This window comes from Osmia bicornis, chromosome 6 (genome assembly GCF_907164935.1).
Source record: "Osmia bicornis bicornis chromosome 6, iOsmBic2.1, whole genome shotgun sequence".
In the NCBI taxonomy this organism is placed as follows: domain Eukaryota; kingdom Metazoa; phylum Arthropoda; class Insecta; order Hymenoptera; family Megachilidae; genus Osmia; species Osmia bicornis.
In genome coordinates, this window is record NC_060221.1 from 10097839 (window position 1) to 10118977 (window position 21139).

The 21139-nt window shown below is 33.0% G+C and overlaps 1 protein-coding gene across 4 annotated transcripts in view; it reads left to right on the forward strand.

Moving 5' to 3' along the window:
* LOC114877528 (synaptotagmin 1) overlaps window positions 1–21139 on the forward strand; it is a 65307-nt gene that overhangs the window by 19486 nt on the left and 24682 nt on the right. The window contains exon 1 of one of the 4 annotated variants that reach the window (XM_029190205.2): window positions 4772–5039. The exons of the other annotated variants lie outside the window; for them this stretch is intronic. The gene's annotated coding sequence lies outside the window, so the exon portion shown is untranslated. Of the gene's footprint in view, window positions 1–4771; window positions 5040–21139 lie in introns of those variants that run through there. 4 annotated transcript variants of the gene reach the window in all.

The window sequence follows — 21139 nt, forward strand, 5'->3', positions numbered from 1 at the left end:
TTTTGAAAGAAAAAACGAAAAGTGGAACAACCAATAACTTTATGCCGACGTACGTGGGTATGTCGAACCAGTAGGAGCATTTAAGGTTCTTGTTTTCCTTTTCCACTTTTATCATTAATTTATTGTCGCAAGGGAACGTGGAATATACGAAAGAAATGTAAACAATGTGTTTTTTCAGCATTTATACTATGATATAGTTATAAATTTTCTTATGCTATTAGATTTTAAGGATAGATAATTTTTTAGACACTTTTATTCTTGTTTTTAATTTTTAATTTTAATAACAAATGTGTTTTTATGACACATAAAGAAATATTTATAATAAGCGTATAATAATACTTATTTAAATATATTACAATACACATTGGCGTAATTAGGCAAAGGCCAGAGTAAGCCGAACCCTCATAAAAATGAGAATTAGCCCCTCGGCGTTCTAAAATTCCACAATTTAAAAATTCCAGAATTTCAAAATTTCAAAATCAGAAAATTTCAAAACTCCAAAAATTGTAGGTCCTAAATTTCCACTATTTCAAAATTCCAGAATTCTAGAATTCCAAAATCTCACATGTTTCGAATTCCAGATTTTGAAAATTTCAGATTTCCAAAATTCCCAAATTTCAGATTTCTAATATTTTGAAAACCCAAAATTTCAGATTTCCAAAATTTCAAAATTTCTAAGGGACTTGACCCACCCTAGAAAAAATCTTAGTTACACCAATGTATGTACCGACACGTAATAAACACATAATTATATTATAATACAATACTAAATTTTATTCTAAAATAAATTGTCGTATACTGGATTATTTTAAGCATAATAAATCGTTTGGATCCTTCTATACTAATTTTCTTGTTTTTATCTTTAAGCTTCATAATTAATTTATGTTTATAAAGAATAATGAGAAATATATTTATTATATTGCTGCGCATAATATAACATGTAGTAAAATGTAGTAAAATTTAAATGTATATTGTTAATGTATCATAAAAATTGCTAAAATTACTAAAATGATTACAATTTACCATAGTACCAAGACCGATTAAGATTTCTTGGGCCCGGGGCTACCAAACCTGTGACAGTCTCTTACAAATAATTGATGCAAGTTAGCTACGCCTCCTACTAGGGTAGGAATGGGAGACTTCTATAGACATCTTTATTCGCGAAAACCGGAACCGGAAGTCACATGACTTCCAAACTTAGAACGAAGCTAGTTATGGTTATAAGCTTTAGTTTAAGATCAACCTTGACTTTCTAGCACGTTTGGTTCTTGAGATACACGGGCAGACATACGGACGGATGGACGGACAGAGGCAGACTATAAGATTTTCTTTATAAATTTAAAATTGGTTCAAAAATTGAAATTTAGCATGAATAAAATTTAATAACACTTAATTGTAAAGAAAAAGAGCAGCAGTGGATGAAATTTTATTTAATATTTTTTGACATAATAAATGGAAGGTTTATAATTGGGCCCTCTTGAAAGTGGGATCGAGGGTTGTAACCCTTCTTAAACCTTCGCTTAATTCGGCGCTGTGTAGGACTTTTTTAAATATTAATCAATAACGTATTATTTATATAATACTTAAATCGAATGAAATTACTCTCGCTGTGGAAATATATTGATTAATATATCAAATAATAATACAAGTATTTCGTTTTGATTTATTTAATAGTAATCAATGGCTTACTGTTTATATTTAAGTCAAATGAAATCATTCTCATTATGGAATGTCAATTAATAAACTCACGTAAAAATATTTCTCTTTCGTTTATTCCACGGAAAAGCATGCAAGTTTACTACCTCGAGTAAAGGGAATAAAAAGTAAAGGTACATGAAATTTCTATTGCATTTTCCTAGCTTTGAGGTACGCTGGATGAAAAGTAAAACGACAGAAAAATGATATTGCGTTCTCGCTACTTTGAAAACTCAAAAGATGAAAAGTAAAATAAAAATAATATTATGTTTTTATGACTTTAAGGCATGAAAGGTGAATAGAATAAGATGAACATTTCTTCCACGTGTGACATTACAAAATAAGGGATGAAAAATAATATTTCAATCAAAACAACGAGTTAACTTGGATTATCCTCGGAAAATTACGACTACTGCGTGCTTTTTATTGATTATAGTCCTCCAGATTTAGCATTATTGTAAGGATGTTCTGAATGTAGCCACTCTTACGCAATTGTTTTACCCGCGCAAGGGCGTTCTTTGTGCCAAGATTCACATGTTCCTGGATGTGAATGAGTCGAGCTTATGAATCGATTTCCTCTTTCTGCAAAATTGTTGAATATGACGTTTTCTATGGCGATAAAAAGAATTCTCCATTTCTTCTATAGCTTGAATTCAATCACGCTTTTCACAGACACTCTTTTACTAAAGCAAATAGAAATACTTTTAGAACGTATAATATTCTATACGATTTTTGTTGATGGTAACAAATGAATTATTTCTTTAAGCGTCGAAGTACAGATACTGGGATAAATTATGACCCAGACTTACAAAAAGTATACAACGACACTTCGACTAAAAAACTCTCAAACCTTCTGACAGTAGATCATCATCTATTGGAAAAATAATTTAAAATTTAAAGAATGAAAATAAAAAGGAATTTAAAATCAAAGTTGTATTATTGGTATCACAGCGATCCGTTTCCTGAGGGTTAGTAAGAATTAAATTAATATTTTTAATTAATACATCATGCAATTACTATTTATTTTATCTTAATATTAGAAGAATAATTTTTAAAAGAACAGTGTCAAATTTATAAAATGAAAATAACATTAAACACAAAATTAAATTAAAATTATTGAAGCTCCCTCCATGGTCCGCCATCCGAGGACTAAGTGTCCCAGCAGAAATGGTTGTGAATAGTCAGACGTACCAAAGACATTAACCCTCCAACTCTGCTGGGACACATACGTCCCAATGGAACAATGTATGTACTAGGTTGGCTAATAAGTAATGTCGGACTTTTACGTAAGTGGTGATTTTTGTTATTTTTTAAAACAAAAGGCTATTCAAAATTTACAAAACGCGCGCATGGACCAAAAGCTGAGATTTTAAAGGTAATTTGAAAGAAAGTTCATTATATTTAGTTAAATTTTGATAATGTTTATTTTAATTTGAAAATAAATAACGAGACGGTACATTTTCAAGCAGCTATTCTTTTTAATTGTTGCAAAGGTAAAAACTTAGTACAAATAGCAAAAAAAATTCCCAATGCGTATAATAATAATTTAGGTTTGAAAATTCTCGTGCTTTGGTTTTATTAAAGTTATTGCTTACGTGACCATCATTATCTTCCTCTACTCCATTAACTATTAGAATGTATAAAGACCGTTGAAACTTTGAGATATTAAATGTCTTCTAAATTAACAATCTTTGTCGCCAAAAGAAGTTTCGGAATACCAAGGACTGAATATATTACAGTAGACAAGAATATAGCAAGTTTCAAAATATCAAGATTTATCAACATTCAACATCTCCCCTAAATATCATCCGAACACTTACGATATGTTCCTATTAGCACACGATATACGTTATTAGTATTCAATCAAAAAAATCTACAGAATTGAATTGCAAGAACATATGTTCATATTATCTATTCCTTTTCATGTCACTTCAAATTCTATAGATTCAAAATATCAATATTTATTAGTGTATAAAATTTCAGTTAAGGTGGTTGTATTGGATGATTAAATTCATTCAGAGATATCACAATTGTAGAATACACAACCTTTAATATATTAGATATATCAATTATTTTACAGCTTTTTATTTTAATTGAAAATTTCTTTTCTGGAGCTCATATTAGTGCTAATTTTTTAAATAATTGTTAAATTCTTTGTTAGCATTTGAAATCTAAAAGAAAAATATATATAATTGTAGTAATTAGAAAGAGATAATGTTAAAGGCATTAAATTAACTTGTGCACCTACTAATATTAGTAAAAAAAAAGTAAAGCATCTCAACAATATAAAATAAAAAAGGAATAAATATTCATAGTAAGTATCCCTATTTTTTTTAGTATTACCTATATTCCCTTGTAACGCTTTAGTTTTTCAAGAAAATTAAAAATGTATCTCCAGCAAATGTTTATCCTATACTGTACCTAAGTACATATTTTCGATTTAGTACTTTTAGTCTTTTTGACATTTCACCAGTGTTTAACCCTCAGACGACGGACCATGGAGAGAGTCACAATTTTAATTCAATTCTGTATTTCATACTATTTTCATTTGTTAAATTTTACACTGTTCTTTTTAAAATTATTTTTCAAATATATGAAACTCTTTCGCTTTAGAATTACATATTTAACTTAGGGTAACACCCTACATATCATAATATACTTCAAATAAATTTTGTGCAATTTTATAGTATAGGACTTTTGTAATACAACCACATTAAGTGTCTCCATAACACTTGTATTCACTTTTTATCAATACACAGAGAACATAAAAATTTGTTGAAACGAGTCGTAAAAACGATTCAATTGGAAACATGTCTGTAGGGTTAAACCGTGAAGACGTGTTTCTGAAGGAAAGTTCCTTATCGAAGGGGTGAGTTTCATCAAACATCCACCATCGTGACGTCGACTTGTACATACGATCTTGGACGGCGTTTGCTTGGATCGGCGCAAGCGTTTCTCTCGCGAATACAGAGGGGGTGGAAAATCGTACAGCGTCGGCTCCGTCGAAACGGCGGAAAACGTAACGTGTTTTATCGATTTCGTTGGGGTCGGCCATGTTCGTGTCCGCTAACGGTCAGGCGCACTCGTGTCCCATCGTCGAGAGACCGTGCCACCGATAGATTTTCCGCCACCTACACCGTCGTCGATGTCGCAGGGCGTATAATGATGCGCTTGTAAAACGCGACGTTTCGTGTTTTCATCCGCCGTTTCTATCGTGTTCACGTCAAAACAGCAGCTTCATTTTTTGCATCGTACGGACCACGTAGACGTAGGATCGACGAGCTAGTAGATAAAAGAGGAGGAACAACCCCCGTTTCAGAGCAGGCAGCCGACGAAAAAGCACCGTGAGTAGTGATTTCCTTTTGAACAACCATCTCTATATTCTTCTTCTACTCCGTCAACTTTTCTTTAAAAAGCGTTCAAATTTTGAAGAAATTGGGCCTAGAGGAAACTCAGACCGGAAGCTTCTACGGTTTCCTGAGCCCTCTCGAGAGGGCTGCATTTTCACCGCCACCCGTTTTAACTCTGCTCTCAAATTGCCATAACTGATAAAGTAATACTTTTATATTTTCACTATTTACTTTCTCGTAAAGAAATTTTAACTCTGAAACAGCGGAGCACGAGTCAGTCCAGAGTCCAACTTACTAATTATATATAAGAGAAACAGTATCATATATTGGAGTGATAATTTTTACAGAAACAGTGTAAAATTTAGAAAATGAAAATAATATGAAGTTAAAATTATAGCTCTCTTCAAGGTTCGTCGTCCGAGGGTTAAAAGAAAGCATGCTTTCGTTCACTTTGAGTTGCTACCGTATACTGATGAATAGATAACTCTATATTTCGACCATTTTTGAAAAATATGAAACCTCTTTTTTTAAACATATACGTGCTCGTATTTCGAATCCCAGTGTATCGTGAGTAAATGTTACTTTTAACCAATGATCAATTAATTTTATAAGAAAATTTTTCATATTACTGAAAATTATGTCCGTTTGTATATAAGTAAAAAAACAGTGTATAAAAATAACGACTAGTGCAAAGGGTGAATAGTGCTTCCTGAATTTCGACTGTGATCTAGTTTTCTAGTTTCTGTGTATCGTTCTCATTATGGGTCATGCACGGATGTCAGTCTTCTCTCGTTTCAATTTTCCTACCCGAACGAAGCCCATGAATTTTTTAATCGTCCCCTGTATCGAATCCGTATAAATTGAATTACTTTTCAGAAACAATTATGAATTCTGCAACAATAGGGTGTTTGATTCCAATAGATGGCGTATCAGGGGAGAATTTTGTATTGCTCGACGAACCGTGGGACATTTCGTTTATAGTATTTTTTTTGAAGGAATGGAGAATAAGGAAAATCTCACCCTTTAATCTTATTCTTCGATCATGGCACGCGTTTATCCTTCGCTTCGCTCGAGAACTATTTTCAGGGAGCGTCGTTCGTCGAACCTTTGAACCCTTCGCGACATTTAACCGTCCATTTCTATCGAAGGAAAGTCTCCCCTAGTTTTACCTTTGACTTCTACGTTTATCGTCGGGGATAAACGTGAACGAAACTTTTCTCGAGTTTACGGTCGTTTCACAAATCCCTTCATTCCTCTATGCCAATAATTTTTCTTTGTGTCAGCTAGCTTTTGAAACCCTTCTCAATGACAATGTCCATCGATCTAGAATTCTATTTTTTTTATTTTTTTTATTGTCCATTATTATCCGTTATACTCCGCCATCAACTGATCGATTCTTGTTCAGCATGAAATTTTCTGCTTCTAATTTTCTCGAGTGTTCGGGACGAGCCGATCTCTCACGTAAAACTACCAGCATACTGTACGCTGAATAGAGACATTGATGGAATCCTCTTTTCAACTAGCAGTCCTCTTTGTTGTTACGCTGTCTGAAACGTTGGCACGATTCTCGAGCATAAATGCTTCCGAGATGATTTACGAAGCGTTGGCCTACCGCCTTCGAAATGACAACTTTCGCCAGAGGAATTTGGAATGACTTCCCTAGAAACAGCTCAGTTTCATGGGCATGCTGTTTATCAGGTTGATTGCAACGGGGGTCACCAGTGACCGGCATGTCAAATTTTCTATAGCCGAGTAATTAATAGAAGATGAGAGTCCATTTTAATTCCACTTGAACACTCTTTGAATTGTTTTTCTTTTGAATCGTTTTCTGGTCTGATTGTAAGTAGGTAATTAAACCTTTTATACTGACTCTATAACAGGAGCTTTAGATATTCATTTACCTTGTTATTAGACGCCTTTATTAATCATACAGTCTGGGTCAATATAGACTAAAACTTAAAAATTATATGCAAGGATATTAACCTACAGTTAAATGTACAATTATTTAACGAAAGTTTCATATATTGGAAGAATAATTTTTAAAATGTTAATTTTGAAATACAAAATTGAATTAAAATTCAGTTAAATTTCACTACTTTAATCTTCCAAATAATTTTTTATCATAAAAATTAAATTATATGTATATAATTTATCTGTCTCTACCATATTTATTTTGAAGCGCAATTTTTAAGCTATTAGAATTAAAGAATAGAAAACAGTGATTTCAAGTATTTTAAAAAATATTTTGAAATTTTTAAGAGCTATTTTAAATTGTGCATAATAATGACTATTGCTACTTTGTAGACAGTTCGCCTTTTACTTCTGGGTGGACCGCAGTCAAAGGATTAATTACTCTGTTTCCTCTTTTAGGACTTTTAGTTTTCCTTTGTAATATTTTTTGATGATAGCACAGCTTACAATACCTATTTCATTTTATCTTCATATTTTAATGGCTGTTAATACGTTCATTAGCAGCATAATATTCAAAGGTTAGGTTTGCAACCAGTAAAAATACCCATATCTACTTTAACAGACTATAATAAAAATTATTATACTTCCGAACGTCCAATTTTGTAACCTTATTTCTTAACAAACTGCTTCATAGGATTCATATGATGGTAATAGTATTATCGGTTCTATTCTTCCTCTTTGATGAATTAATTAATAAAATTAATTTCGTTCTCTAATTGTTCTTGAAAGAGACCCGTTTAAGAATAGAATAAACATTTTGTTTTTAAACTCTTGATGATTCAATAATGCTCAAATCAAGTGATCATGCTGATCAGGGGTTGGAAATTGAACCATAATTCTTTGAATTTCTTAGTGTTCCAATTATTTAGTACATCCTCTGTATGTGTGATAATTTGGTTTATAATTAAAAAACCATCACGTGTAAGTCTGTAAATTTCCGTTTTATATGCTTTCAAAAGAAATGAAAATCGTTTTACATGAACGTAAAATGTAAAAAATAAATTAACACACGAAGTTGCAATGCTGTACAGCATTGAGTAATTGTACAAAGAATATTAAAAAAAAAATCAGAAAATAATGTTGCCTCTTTGCCTCAAAATCTTGGATAAAAGAGAATCGCAAAATTGGAATCTTGTCTTTCAAATACAAGAATATGCAGGGGAGATAAGAATTGTCCAGAGCAGGGGCGTACTTGGACTTAAATTTTTACCGGAAAATTAGTAACATGACCGTATTACTTCGAATCTAACAAGCCGACCTCGAATTTAAACCGTAGTAAGATTTTAAAATTGGAAAATTGGAAAAAATATTAAAAATAAAAATGATTTTATAACATGTATTGAAAAATAGAAAAAAATTAAATTAACTTAAATAGGTGCAAATATAAATATAATAAGCTACCTAATTTATTGAGAATCTTCTTCGAGATATACATATTATCACTTTCAACATCTTCACTTTCAGAACTTGATTTCTCACTTTGAATCTAAGCCGCGCCCTAATTTTATACGTCTTCAAAATTTGAATAAAGAGTGTGGCTTAAATACAGCAATACAGCAATTAGTAATTAGGCTTAAAGTAATACAGCAATTAGGTTCCAAATCCAAAAGCTATTGGGAAGTTCCTTGAACTCCCAACGGACAGTCTGCTGCTGGTCCGGAGTTTCTCAGTTTCCCCGCATGGGGTCACCAAGATCAATTCAGACTTGAGCCATTACTCTCCTGTTCCGAATATAATGAAGTCTATTTAGATGAACAATCAAATTGTTACGTTTTCTTTCACGACACAAAAGAACGACAAAGCTTTCCGTGGGAACTGATAAAGAATCCCATGAACATAGTGTAACAAACGTAAATCGTGCAGCCTGAAAACCTAGTCTCGTCAGCTTTTACGCTTCTCTTCAATTATTGATGTAATAACATAGAACACTCGGTCGAACTGCTTTCAACGCCGAAGCGGACAGTTTACAGACGAGACGAGAAAAGAAAGTGCACGCGATTTTCTTGATTACAGAGAGCTTCCTCTTCAAGAAGCTTCCACGATTCTTTGCACTCGCCTAAAGAAAATCACAAGGCTTTTAGGAATCGACTTAAATGACTGCTTTTGAAATTCTCAAGAGACTTGAATTTTCTTCTGTTTAATAACAATTTTTGTAACACAATAGCAAAGTTGTAGACGAACTCAGACCTTTATTAACAGGATTGCTTTGATGATTGAGAAGGAAATTCATGATCGTTCAAACTGGAATATTCATTTGCATCGTTATTATTCAAATAGTATTTCCCTTTGATGGTGAATCGCAATAAAATAAAAAGGAATTTTCTTTAATATTAGGAAAATTTTTTTTTACACATTGAATATTGTAGAAGTCACCAGTACTAGATCAAGGCACAGCCGACTCTAGTACTAGCCATGCTGAACAACGTGGCAACACCGCTCACGTGACAATCGGGAGTCCTATTTTCAAAAACAGAGTCCTGTGCTCGGAATTGTAATTAACGTCTTTTTTAATTAAAAGCTGTAGTAATATACGCTATTTTGTATTAATTATGTATAAACAATACATAAACGTTGCAACTATGGCAAGTAGAAGTGATGGGGTAGTATAAAATTGTTATAAATGTGATATATATTTTGTGTACTCTCGAAGTAGTTTGGTGTTGTGAAGCATGATATTTGAAATATTTACAGTGGTTTCAAGAAAATTTAGGTATGAAGCAAAATGAAACCATCTTTGGATCAAATTGAAACATTTAAGAATTGATAAACGTGTATATAAGTGAATAAAAACCTTGAAACAAGCGAAATTATTGGAACGAAACCAAAGAGGTTATGTGAAGTCCAGATAGTAGCCGAGAGTCTGACGACGTTGATTGGCTGGGAGTTTGGGAGTCCGGGAAACAGATAGAGTAGGGTAGATGTTGATATATTCAGACCGGACTCCTGCGGTGTTGCCATTTTTACTTCAGCACGGCTAGTACTAGAGTCGGGCCATCTTAGGCTAAGCCCAAGAGAACCAAAAATAGAATAGAATCCTAGAGTCGGCTGTGATCAAGGGGAAGTCTAGGGGGAAAGAAAATTATAAGCTATTCTTATTTTCAGTAACTACAATTTCAATATTTCTTGCGACGGGGAAACTTCCGAAAGGCCCCATCACCCCAGGACAAACAAACTTCGGATTTATAGTAATTGAGGGACGAGAAATCGAATGAGACCATTTTCAGAACTGGCAAATAAGTAAACCGTTCTCGAGATATACAGGGTATTCTAAAAGTTGGGAAACCCCCTATTATCTTGATAAGAACGCATTTCCACGCAAAATGACTAACCCCAACCTAACCCTAACCCTAACCCTAACCTAGGTTAGGTTAGTCATTTTCCGTGAAAATGCGTTCTTATCGAGGTTATAGGGGGTTTCCATACTTTTAGAATACCCTGTATATCTCGAGAACGGTTTATTTGCCAGTTCTGAAAATGGTCTTATTCGATTTCTCGTCCCTCAATTACTATAAATCCGAAGTTTGGTTGTCCTGGGGTGATGGGGCCTTTCGGAAGTATACCCCTTGCGACAAACATCTATTTTCACTGCGCCAATTAACGTATTAAATATAATTTTTGTTATTATCACTTTGAAATAAAGCCATTGAAAATTGAATTTTCGCTAATGGACGATACTAACAATAAGCTATAAATTGATTGATGCTATAAGTGGTGTTTTGTGGTACTTTTATGTCATCAAATCGTATTAGAGCTTGCATGCTTCGAAATCGGTCATTGTTTGCTGTAACTAGTAACTAGTCATTGGATTTGCGTAGTCATTTTCATTAAATCTATAGGTAATTGTAAATTAATATAGCAATTTATGCACTTATTTTTAGCTATTTTATATTATTTTTATGCCATCAAACCATAGCAGATTTTATATGAAAGAAGTTAATAACTTTAATTCAAGAGTGAGCGGGCACCCGAGTGTTTAAGCCAAGTCAGAAGAAATCAGGCGGGCTTGGGCGGGTACCCGAGTAGACCGATACAATCAGGCCAATTCAGAAAAAGTTGGACGGGTTAAGGCTAGTTGCCTCAATAATCGAGATTCGTAGAGATCTGTAGTACAATTTCAAATACAATGCTGATTTGAATTTCGGCTATCGAGGCAACTCGTCCGAGTTCGTCCAACTTTTTTCAAACTGAACCGATCATATCGGATTATCCGAATGTTCGTATGTCTCGGGAATCCTCCCGTGCCTAGCCGAACCTGTAATCTCGTGTATCCGCACATCTCTGTTCTGATTGTATGTTTGAAAATTCATTTCTTTATATTTTTAATGGGTTCCTGCGATGTTCAAAGGTTCTATGGGGAATATTGATTATAATGAAAGTTTCAAACATAGAACAAGAATTCTCTCTTCTATCCCAAAATTAAAGGAAGGAAGTAAAGAACGTTCAAAGAGAAACCTATTAAAAACGGAATAAAAATTGAAGTTCTTTTCTGACAGTTACACTTTTTAATGTTTTATCACGATGACATTTCTTTTGTGATTATAAAAAGTGTAATTGATAACTTCTTTTGTAGTATGATAATTTTCTTATTTTTACAATGTTTTCCTTTCAAAACGCTCAAGTAAGTTAAATTTATAATGTTGGATATTTGATTTTCAAAGCTTGTATAACTTCCTTTATGAAAGCTCTCTTTGAGAAACTTAAAATCGTAATCTAGATATTTTGAGAACAAATAATTCGCGAACTATTCTAATGTCATAACTATGCTCGTAATTAATTATTTTTAAAGCATTTTACTCATTTAGTTTAAGTGGTGTTGATTGGTATTTAGTCTTTTAAACTTGTTTTATGAGCAGAAAATTCAAGAGCTTGCATATTATGACAGCAAATAATTCAGGAGACGTTTTGATGTCACGGAAAGACTAAAAATGGATAAGAGCACCACCAAAACTATAAGAGTAAGGTGCTTTAAAAAATTATTTATTTGTACATTATCATGTCAAAATGTTCCCTGAATTATTTGCTATTAAAATATTCGAGTTCTTTTTTTGTTTGCGAAATAAATTAAAAATAGTCTAAAAAGTCATGTAACCTTTTGTAACTTTGTAACAGTTGGAGCAAAATAAATACTTTTTAATGTAAAATATAGCAAAAAAATAGCAAAAAATTTATGTGTTATTGATTTTTTGTTTTATTTTACTATATGCTATTTTTTAGAATGGCTAGATGGTTTAATATTAAGCTATCTAGCCCTTTGTAACTTTTTAATGGCTGGAGCAAAAAAATTACTTTTTACGGCAAAAAATTGCAAATAATTAGCAAAAAATTTTCATACATGTTTTTTTATATTCTGATGATTTGGCTCAGATAGCTTAATAGACCTTAAAAGAAAACACGCCAATTTTTGGGTGAAAAACACAATTCTTAAAAAGTCCGACTTTAAGTCACCATTTCTATTATAAAATTGCATTAAATTTTCGAAATACTTTCATTTTCAAAACTGATGGACATTTAGAAAATTAGATACATTTCATAAATACTGATATTCGAACATTGATTTTTTGAGAAAATGGCACACGATTTCCCAATCCGGACCACTGTGGGGCGTCTCACGGCGCGACAGTTGGAAAATTGTATGTAGGTCTTACCTAAGTTTATATTAGTAGAAGCAATATCATAAATACGTTAAATACGTACATTTTTACGTAATCGTATTTTTGAAACCACTAGTTTCCTAAACTTTTAAGTTGCATTTTCGAATGTTTCAGGTCGAAAACTATAAGATTTGATATTTTTTAACCAAAATTTTTTGGTCCCCTAAGACAAAGTGCAGTCTGTATATAATTGATTAAAAATTCTTTATCTTTTTTGAGAAATTTGATGCTTTGCAAAATTTGTTTATATTAGTCAGTTTAAACTCAATATATTACGGACATGTTAAAAGTTTGTGTCGGTTTTGTATAATATCTTGTAGGTCGGAATATTTTCGGTCACTGTTTATTGCTTCTTGTCATTTTTCAAGCAAAATATGGATACAGCGATACATAGAAATCTGGACTTTCACTAATTAACAAATGAAGCAATCAGTTAATTATCAGTCTTCTTCAATATGTCAAAATTGTTTACAAGAAAGGTTGCCAAATCTAAGGAGTACGTTAAGTTTGATAAGACTATCTATTGCAGCTCCATTTGCAGTTGCCAAGTTGGCATTATCATGCACCAGAATCAGTTTGCCTCATTTGTCCCAAAAAATGACTGTTATTCTCAATTTCTCCTTGAAGTTGTCTGCAATGTCTTACAGTCTTTCCTGATTTCAGCAGCTTTCATTATAAAATTCTATACATATGTGCATGTCCCACCAAACACACAAGAGTATATACTTTGTAATTATGAATATTTTGCTAGATTCGTTCATGAATTTTTGCAATTAGCATAATTTTAATAAATCCATTTAAATCTCATTTAAAATCACAGCTTACAATTAATTGGAATACATTTCTTTCCTTCTAAATCTTCTTTATTTCATGTTATAGTAATATTACAATATTGCGATTAACGCCCAAAAGAAATCGAAAACATGGGATAGAATTTGTTTTTTATTTAAATTACGTGAATATACATACGATAAAATTAAGTAAGCAAACAACTCAAAGTTTACTACTATTAACGTAATTAGGTTATTTTGTTTTCACCGTTGCTCAATTATTTTTGTTTATTTTAAATTAATATCCATGGGTAGCAGTACCACTTATAAAATAGAATATACTGAAACGAGTACAAAGTTAATGGGTTAATATGGCACTTATTTACAAACTGTACACTCAATTGGATTGTCTCCAACTCTTGCAAACAACATACAGTGCCATCTACATATGTGTGAGTAATAGAAACTTTGAAAGACCTTATTGACAAAATTAGATAAGAGACACTGTAAACCAGCTCTGCCCCAAAATGTGGAATGGTCATTCTCATAAAATCTTATCTTAATAAAAATGAAGACCTGTACATACAGCTTTGAAAAACGATTCCAGTTACGCCAGTGGTATACCATTACCTAGTTGATAATTTCCGACCTTACGGACCAGGGGCACCAAATTAAAAATTTAAAACTGTTACTGTGTTTTACTCATTTAGGACCCAAGTATGGGTCCTATTTCTCTAACTTAAATATCTTAGGAGGAGAAGTGATTTCAAAAAAAACGGCTTTCTTATTATACATATATAGATACAGATATTTAACACGTCCCATGCTACGTAAAAGATAATTTCATCCCTTAAAGTCGCAGCTTAGAAAATAAAAAGATATACATTTTGTTTAATAAATCCCCAAACTTTCCACAAAGTTTCAGCAAATGCTGTTCGCGTTATGAAACTACTGCGAGTAGATTCAAGCGCAACGGCTAAATCCTATTGAAAGATATCCCTATTGATTTTACGCGTTCGCCCTGTATAAGATAACGCTTCCTTCGCAAAGACGTCGAACACGAGCAAGCACGCGCGAAGCAGTTTCTTGCACGATTTTCCTACCTTTCTTAGCGATCATTTCGCTAATTATTAAGGATTCGTAAGTCAAACATAATTAACGTGCAACGTGAATTCCAACCACGTTCGAGGGCTATATTTATCTTGCAACGTTCGCTGCGCATGGATTCATCGTTATAGCTCGTTCGACGTTAAATTGTACGTTTTCTCGTTTCGTTGACGGTTTAATTGCTCTTCGAATGATTATAGCCTGCAAAAAATTAATATATGAGGATCAATAAATAAATACTATGCGATAAAATTTGAATTAAATAAATATAAGTAATTAATACATACAATAATTATGGCTGTATAATATTGATTATATTTAAACCTCAGACGATGGAGCATAGAGAAAGTCCCAATATTAATTTAATTTTGTATTTTATATTATTATATAATAATAATTACTTACTTATCGAAGACACTGAAACCTATTATATAAGTTTTTAATATTATGTAATGGAATAATAGTAGGTAAGAGATAAATAAAATAAAGAATTAAGTAAAAAAAAATTACTTTGCATTAATTTCAAATATGTACGATCCAGAATTTAAAAATATTTGTTGTTTATCAAAAACAGTATATATAAAACCTGAATTTTTTCATTTCCATTTCAAGACTGGTAGGGAAACAACCTTAATATCTTGACTTCCATAAGCATCACTATGTAATTACCTGCGTCTCAAGTTTTGTACAGTTTAATAGTTAACAAAATGAAAAAGTAGATAAACTTTGAATGGAATTAGTATTGTACTAATAATAAAATTTAAATATTATATAAATCCATCATATCATTAATAATTAATATTTTGATGGATCTGATGACAAATGGCCATTTTTACTGTGATAGTCAGTATGTTGAGATGTAAATATTGATGAAACTTAATCATTATTTTCCAATGGTCAGTATTCTGCTGCTCTGAGTAAAAATACGATATCTACCGATTTTCATTTTTCAAAATATTTCAAAATATCTGGAGTTTGATATATTTCTTACCTTAAGGGTTAACAAGAATGATGATTTAACAATAAGTCCGAATTGATTTTAGAGGCCTCATCTGAGGAAATTGAAAAACTTCGAACGATCCTTGTCATAGAGAGACAAAGACAGCGCGACAGTTGACACAAAACATTTTAAATTCTGCAATTTCTTTGTTCAAAGATTGTGAACCGAAGAAGCAATATTTTCTGATGATTCTTTTTTAAAAATATTCTTTGTACAATTACTCAACGCCGTACAAAGTTAGATTTTGTAGTTTGACTTTTAAAGCTTTTTAAAAAATATATTTTTGTGGAAGAAATTTTTTTTACAATTTTCCCAAAAATCGTTCTGTTCCGTGTTAGGTATATTTATCCTGGATATGAATATGATATTCATTACTATCTCTTCTGTGAACCTTTAAATAAAGTTGGAATGTCTTCTGTGCTCTGTACAGATTAAAACGCAGTTTAATTTATTTACACTAATTGATTTTCAGATAGTATTATCATTTTTTTTCAAATGAAAAAAGGAACGTAAAATTGACTGCAATATTTTACAAGGACAAACGAATCACTTTCGCATAATTAAACGCATTACGAATTTAAACGCTGATGAAGCGTGTATAAACGTATTGTGTTACAGATTCGTGGGTATGAAGGGGAGTATCATGTATCCAAGGTTTCACGTGTCGCTCAACCCTTCGGGGATTGGCAAACCACTTACAAGGAAAGGCACGGAAGTGTCCCCCTCCGATTTTGATGAAACTTCGTACATTTGTTAAGCAGGTAAAAATAAGGGACACGTATTTTTTTATATCTCCTGAGACGCGACTTTAAAGGGTGAAACCACCCCTCAAAGTTTCGACCTGAAACTGCTATCTCGAAAACCAAAAGAGATACGTGAAAACTTCTAATGGGCGGATTTAATGGTTTTTTATATACAATAATATGGTGTTAACAGATTGTCAAAAATACAATTTGTTTATAACAGAAAAAATGTTTATAACATTATTTTCCAACTTATTTAAATTTATGTAATGACAAAAAATGTAGAGCATTTCATTCCAAATCCATTGATATATATGTTTATGAAATTCCCTCCTACAGTTCCGCAGATTTTTATTATTTATGACTTGCGCGTACGCCCGCTGGTGTACTACTGGTGTAGCGCGTGATACTTTAATCGTATCTGTTATACACCGATGTTATTTATCCACATAAGTGGAAAACAACTATTTTTATAACATACAATAGTTAATTTTGTTAAATTTGTATCGCATGATATAAAATAATTAAAGCTATACATACTCCAGGGTGAATGTATGAAATTGAAAATTTTAATATGCAACAAGGAATTTGAATAACTTAAGGAACATAGTCGTGACAAAAATGATACTATTCGAAGAAATGCTTCAAACATAAAGGCTTTCGGCACCGAGCACAAGTAATAATAGCCATATGTGGTTCATTTTCAGATTGATAGTCAATACTTCTAATTGTTTATCATCTGATGTAGCTTTTTCCATATGTCCACTACAGTATTCACTCAACGAATGGAATAGTAAAGCGATTGTTTATAAAACATTTACTTTAAAAATAAAAATATCTTGTAACCTTTGTGACCTTCGCTCGTATAGTCTTATAAATTTTTATTATTGATATACGGAACTCTCACCAATCAATTCCATCCACTACTCATAGCTACATTATACAATCTATGTACAATATCTGCAAGCGGAAAACTGCTATCTCCTCTTTTCGTCGTGTTAAAGGAAACATCTGGAGAGTTTGGACCTAGGGTACAACAAACTATGTTTAAACCAACGAATATTTTGGCCACCGCGTCAACATCTGGAAAACTGACCAACGAACATTTTAAAATTTGGTTAAAAGAAGTTTTACTGTTAACACCATATTATTGTATATAAAAAACCATTAAATCCGCTCATTAGAAGTTTTCACGTATCTCTTTTGGTTTTCGAGATAGCAGTTTCAGGTCGAAACTTTGAGGGGTGGTTTCACCCTTTAAAGTCGCGTCTCAGCAGATATAAAAAAATACGTGTCCCTTATTTTTACCTGCTTAACAAATGTACGAAGTTTCATCAAAATCGGAGGGGGACACTTCCGTGCCTTTCCTTGTTAGTCGTAATGATAGTTTCTCGTCACGATCGCAGCTTGTATCTAAAGTTGCTGAACAATCGCATCGATTTCTTATTAATCGTTCCTTCCAATTGATGCACGCATCTACACTTAAGGTCTTTTACCCTGATGGGTCAAAAGAATCGAGCCTAACTTCTGCACTGTTTGAAAGTAGTAAGCTGTTGCATATCAACGTCTTCAATAATCAATTTTATTACGTATTTTCCTATCTTTACGTATTACGTATATTCCTATCTTTACTGCAAAGGTCAAAATATGGTGAACTTGTAGAAAAGCTACTCCCCTTCCAATTTCGATTATTTTCGATGAAATCGGTCGAATTTCTCGCGACGCCCAAATCCGCCCGTACCGCGGTCTGCGAGGGAATGAATCCTACACACCTCGCCTCGCACGCAAATCCACCAGCGATAGTCATTTGTTGACCAAGAAGAACGTCACCCATATCTGGGTGATGGGGCCCTCGCGGAAGCATACCCGTCACCCAGATATGGGTGACGTGGCGACGAACATGTTAAATATGTTGTAAAATTCGTCATTTTAAGCAACTCTTTTCCTGGGTATACTTCCGAAAGGCTCCCCCACCCTAGGGCAACCAAACTTCGGATTTATAGTAATTGAAGGACGAGAAATCGAATGAGACCATTTTCAGAACTGGCAAATATGTAAACCGTTCTCGAGATATACAGGGTATTCTAAAAGTGTGGGACCCCTCTATTATCGCGATAAGAACACATTTCCACGGAAAATGACTAAAACCAAAGTTGTAGGGGCCGTAAGGTATTATTTTGTAGTGACCGTTGAACTTAACCTTCCAGGTTATTTGTAGGTCAAATAGAAGTTTTAAAAAGCCATTATTACCATTTACCCCGGGAGAAATTAGTTAGGTAGGTTAAGTTACCCCTTCGTGCGCAAACGCATTTCCTCTTCCAACATAAACAAAGAAAAAAAAAAAAGAAAAAAACGTTAGGGTTAGGGTTAGGTTAGGGTTAGGTTAGTCATTTTCCGTGGAAATGGGTTCTTATCGAGATAATAGAGGGGTCCCACACTTTTAGAATAGCCTGTATATCTCGAGAACGGTTTGTTTGCCAGTTCTGAAAATGATCTCATTCGATTTCTCATCCCTCAATTACTATAAATCCGAAGTTTGGTTGTCCTGGGGGGGCCTTTCGGAAGTTTCCCCCTATGTGCTTTAGTTCCTATTCATACAACGGGTGAACTTAAAAATCAAATTATAACATTCGATTCGCGTGGCCGGCCACCTAACGGCGGCGGCCGGAATATTGATGTGATCTAACCTAACCTAGACGTATAATAACAGAAAAAAGAAAATACACCGTCAACAGTAGCACGAACGGTAGATAATCTTGTGGTGCACAATGATTAATATCAATGTTGAAGGAATATAATTCTTTTCGTTACTTATATGTATGTCTAGATTAGGTTAGGTCATTTTAATATTCCGACCGCCTTTAGACGGCCGACCACGCAAGTTCAATGTCAAAATTATTGAAATTTGATTTTAAACTGATTCGTTATATGGACAGTAGTCGGGACATGTGGTGCTGTTGACAGAAACAGTAGATAAGCGAGGGTCTCTTACCGACGCACTCACAGCCGCGGACGTATACGTACAGGTGAAATTCAATGCAATAGTACTCATACAGGGTGATCCTCTCGCTACCCTACCCAAAGGAAGTGTCGCCACAATAGAATGTAGAAGTCGACATCCCATTTCTGTCATCGCTTACTTGACCCCTGCAGCGAAGACGGCTGTGTGCGTGAAAATGTGTGTAATGAGCAGAAGAGTCCCATTTAAACGCTGCGGAAAACAGAATATTTTCTTAACACATTTTCACGCACACAGCCGTCTTCACTGCAGGGGCCACCTCGGTCAACTAAGCAATGACAGAAATGGAATGTCGACTACCACATTCTATTGTGGCGGCACTTCCTTTGGGTAGCGTAGCGAGAGGATCACTTTGTAGTTTTTCGTGAACATCACCCAAACTAATCGAGTCCGACGTATAGCTTAGAAGAAAAATGTTGCTTAAAATGACGAATTTTACAACATATTCAAAAATCATCGATGTTCGAGGGGGAATAACTTTTCTACAAGTTCACCCAAAATATTAATTATAAAAATATGAAACTTTTTTGTTAGGTTGACAAATAAAATAATTGTTAAATATTTTGCTTCGACATTAGCCAAAAATCTATCGCAGAGAAATTAAATATGGTAAAATATTATGTACTAGTTTTAATAAATAATTTTCTATGTACAGAAAAATATGAAGGTCATGAATTATTTGTCCACCTAATAAATTTCAAGCTTCACCATTAATCCTTAACGAACAAAGTTACAACAGATTTATAATCTCTCTCAAAGTCTACGTTAAACCAATATTTCTCAATTAACTTAATTAAGAGAAAACTAAAGTACATATTTTCACGGATTCTAGGAGATCCAAAATGTTCCAACGCCCACAAATACTGTTGCACTAAGAACTCCGATATTATTCTTGAACCAAGGAACAATGAAATATAATTAAAAAAATAGAGCAAGAGAAAAAGGCATAGGCAGCAACATCCATCGAATCCTTTGTTTCCTGTAAATGGCTACCAGCTTGTGGTAAATGCGGGGAAGTATCGTGTGCGTGGGTGACGCGTATCTGACGTCAATTTATCGTTCGCGCGACGATAACGATTATTGTGTCGGCTAGTTATGCCTCCGTTATCGCGTTATCGAATTTTATTGGAGGCCAATGTCGGATCTCGGGCCAAGGAAAACGTGAAATTGTAATGCTGATGTAACGATCCTTCCTTCAGGATTTTATTGCGTAGCTTGGCATGCTTCAAGGGTTACGTTATCTTGATCAATTTAAAAAGTACCACAATTTTGGAATCTTATTTTATTAACATTTTTAAGTAAAAACAAAGACGTACATAAATAGTACTTATAATTTTTTTTAAATTCTGTAAAGAACTTTTATCAGGTTTTTTTTAAATAAAATTTTTATAGTGAAATATTAAATAAATCTAAATTTTGTAGAATTTTTTCGATATCTTAAGTTTTATATGAATTGTGTCATAAAGGGTCAGAACAGTACATTTATTATTTCAAAGCTTATTTAATATTTTTTTAAATCAATGTTTGAAGCTTAATCTTTAATTCACCATAGTTCCTTTTCTTTGTAATTATTTGTTTAACAGTTATAATTTTAACAATACGCTTCACATATTTTCAATAATTATATTTAACCCTTGAACGGCGAACCATGGAGAGGGCTCCAATTTTAATTTGATTACGTATTTCATATTATTTTTGTTTTCTAAATTTTACATTGTTCCTTTAAAGAATGATTCTTTTAAGATATGAAATTGTTTGGTTTAAAAATGACACATTTAACTTTACGTTAATATCCTAGTATATGTTTTGTAAGTTTGGGCCACCCAGGCTCCG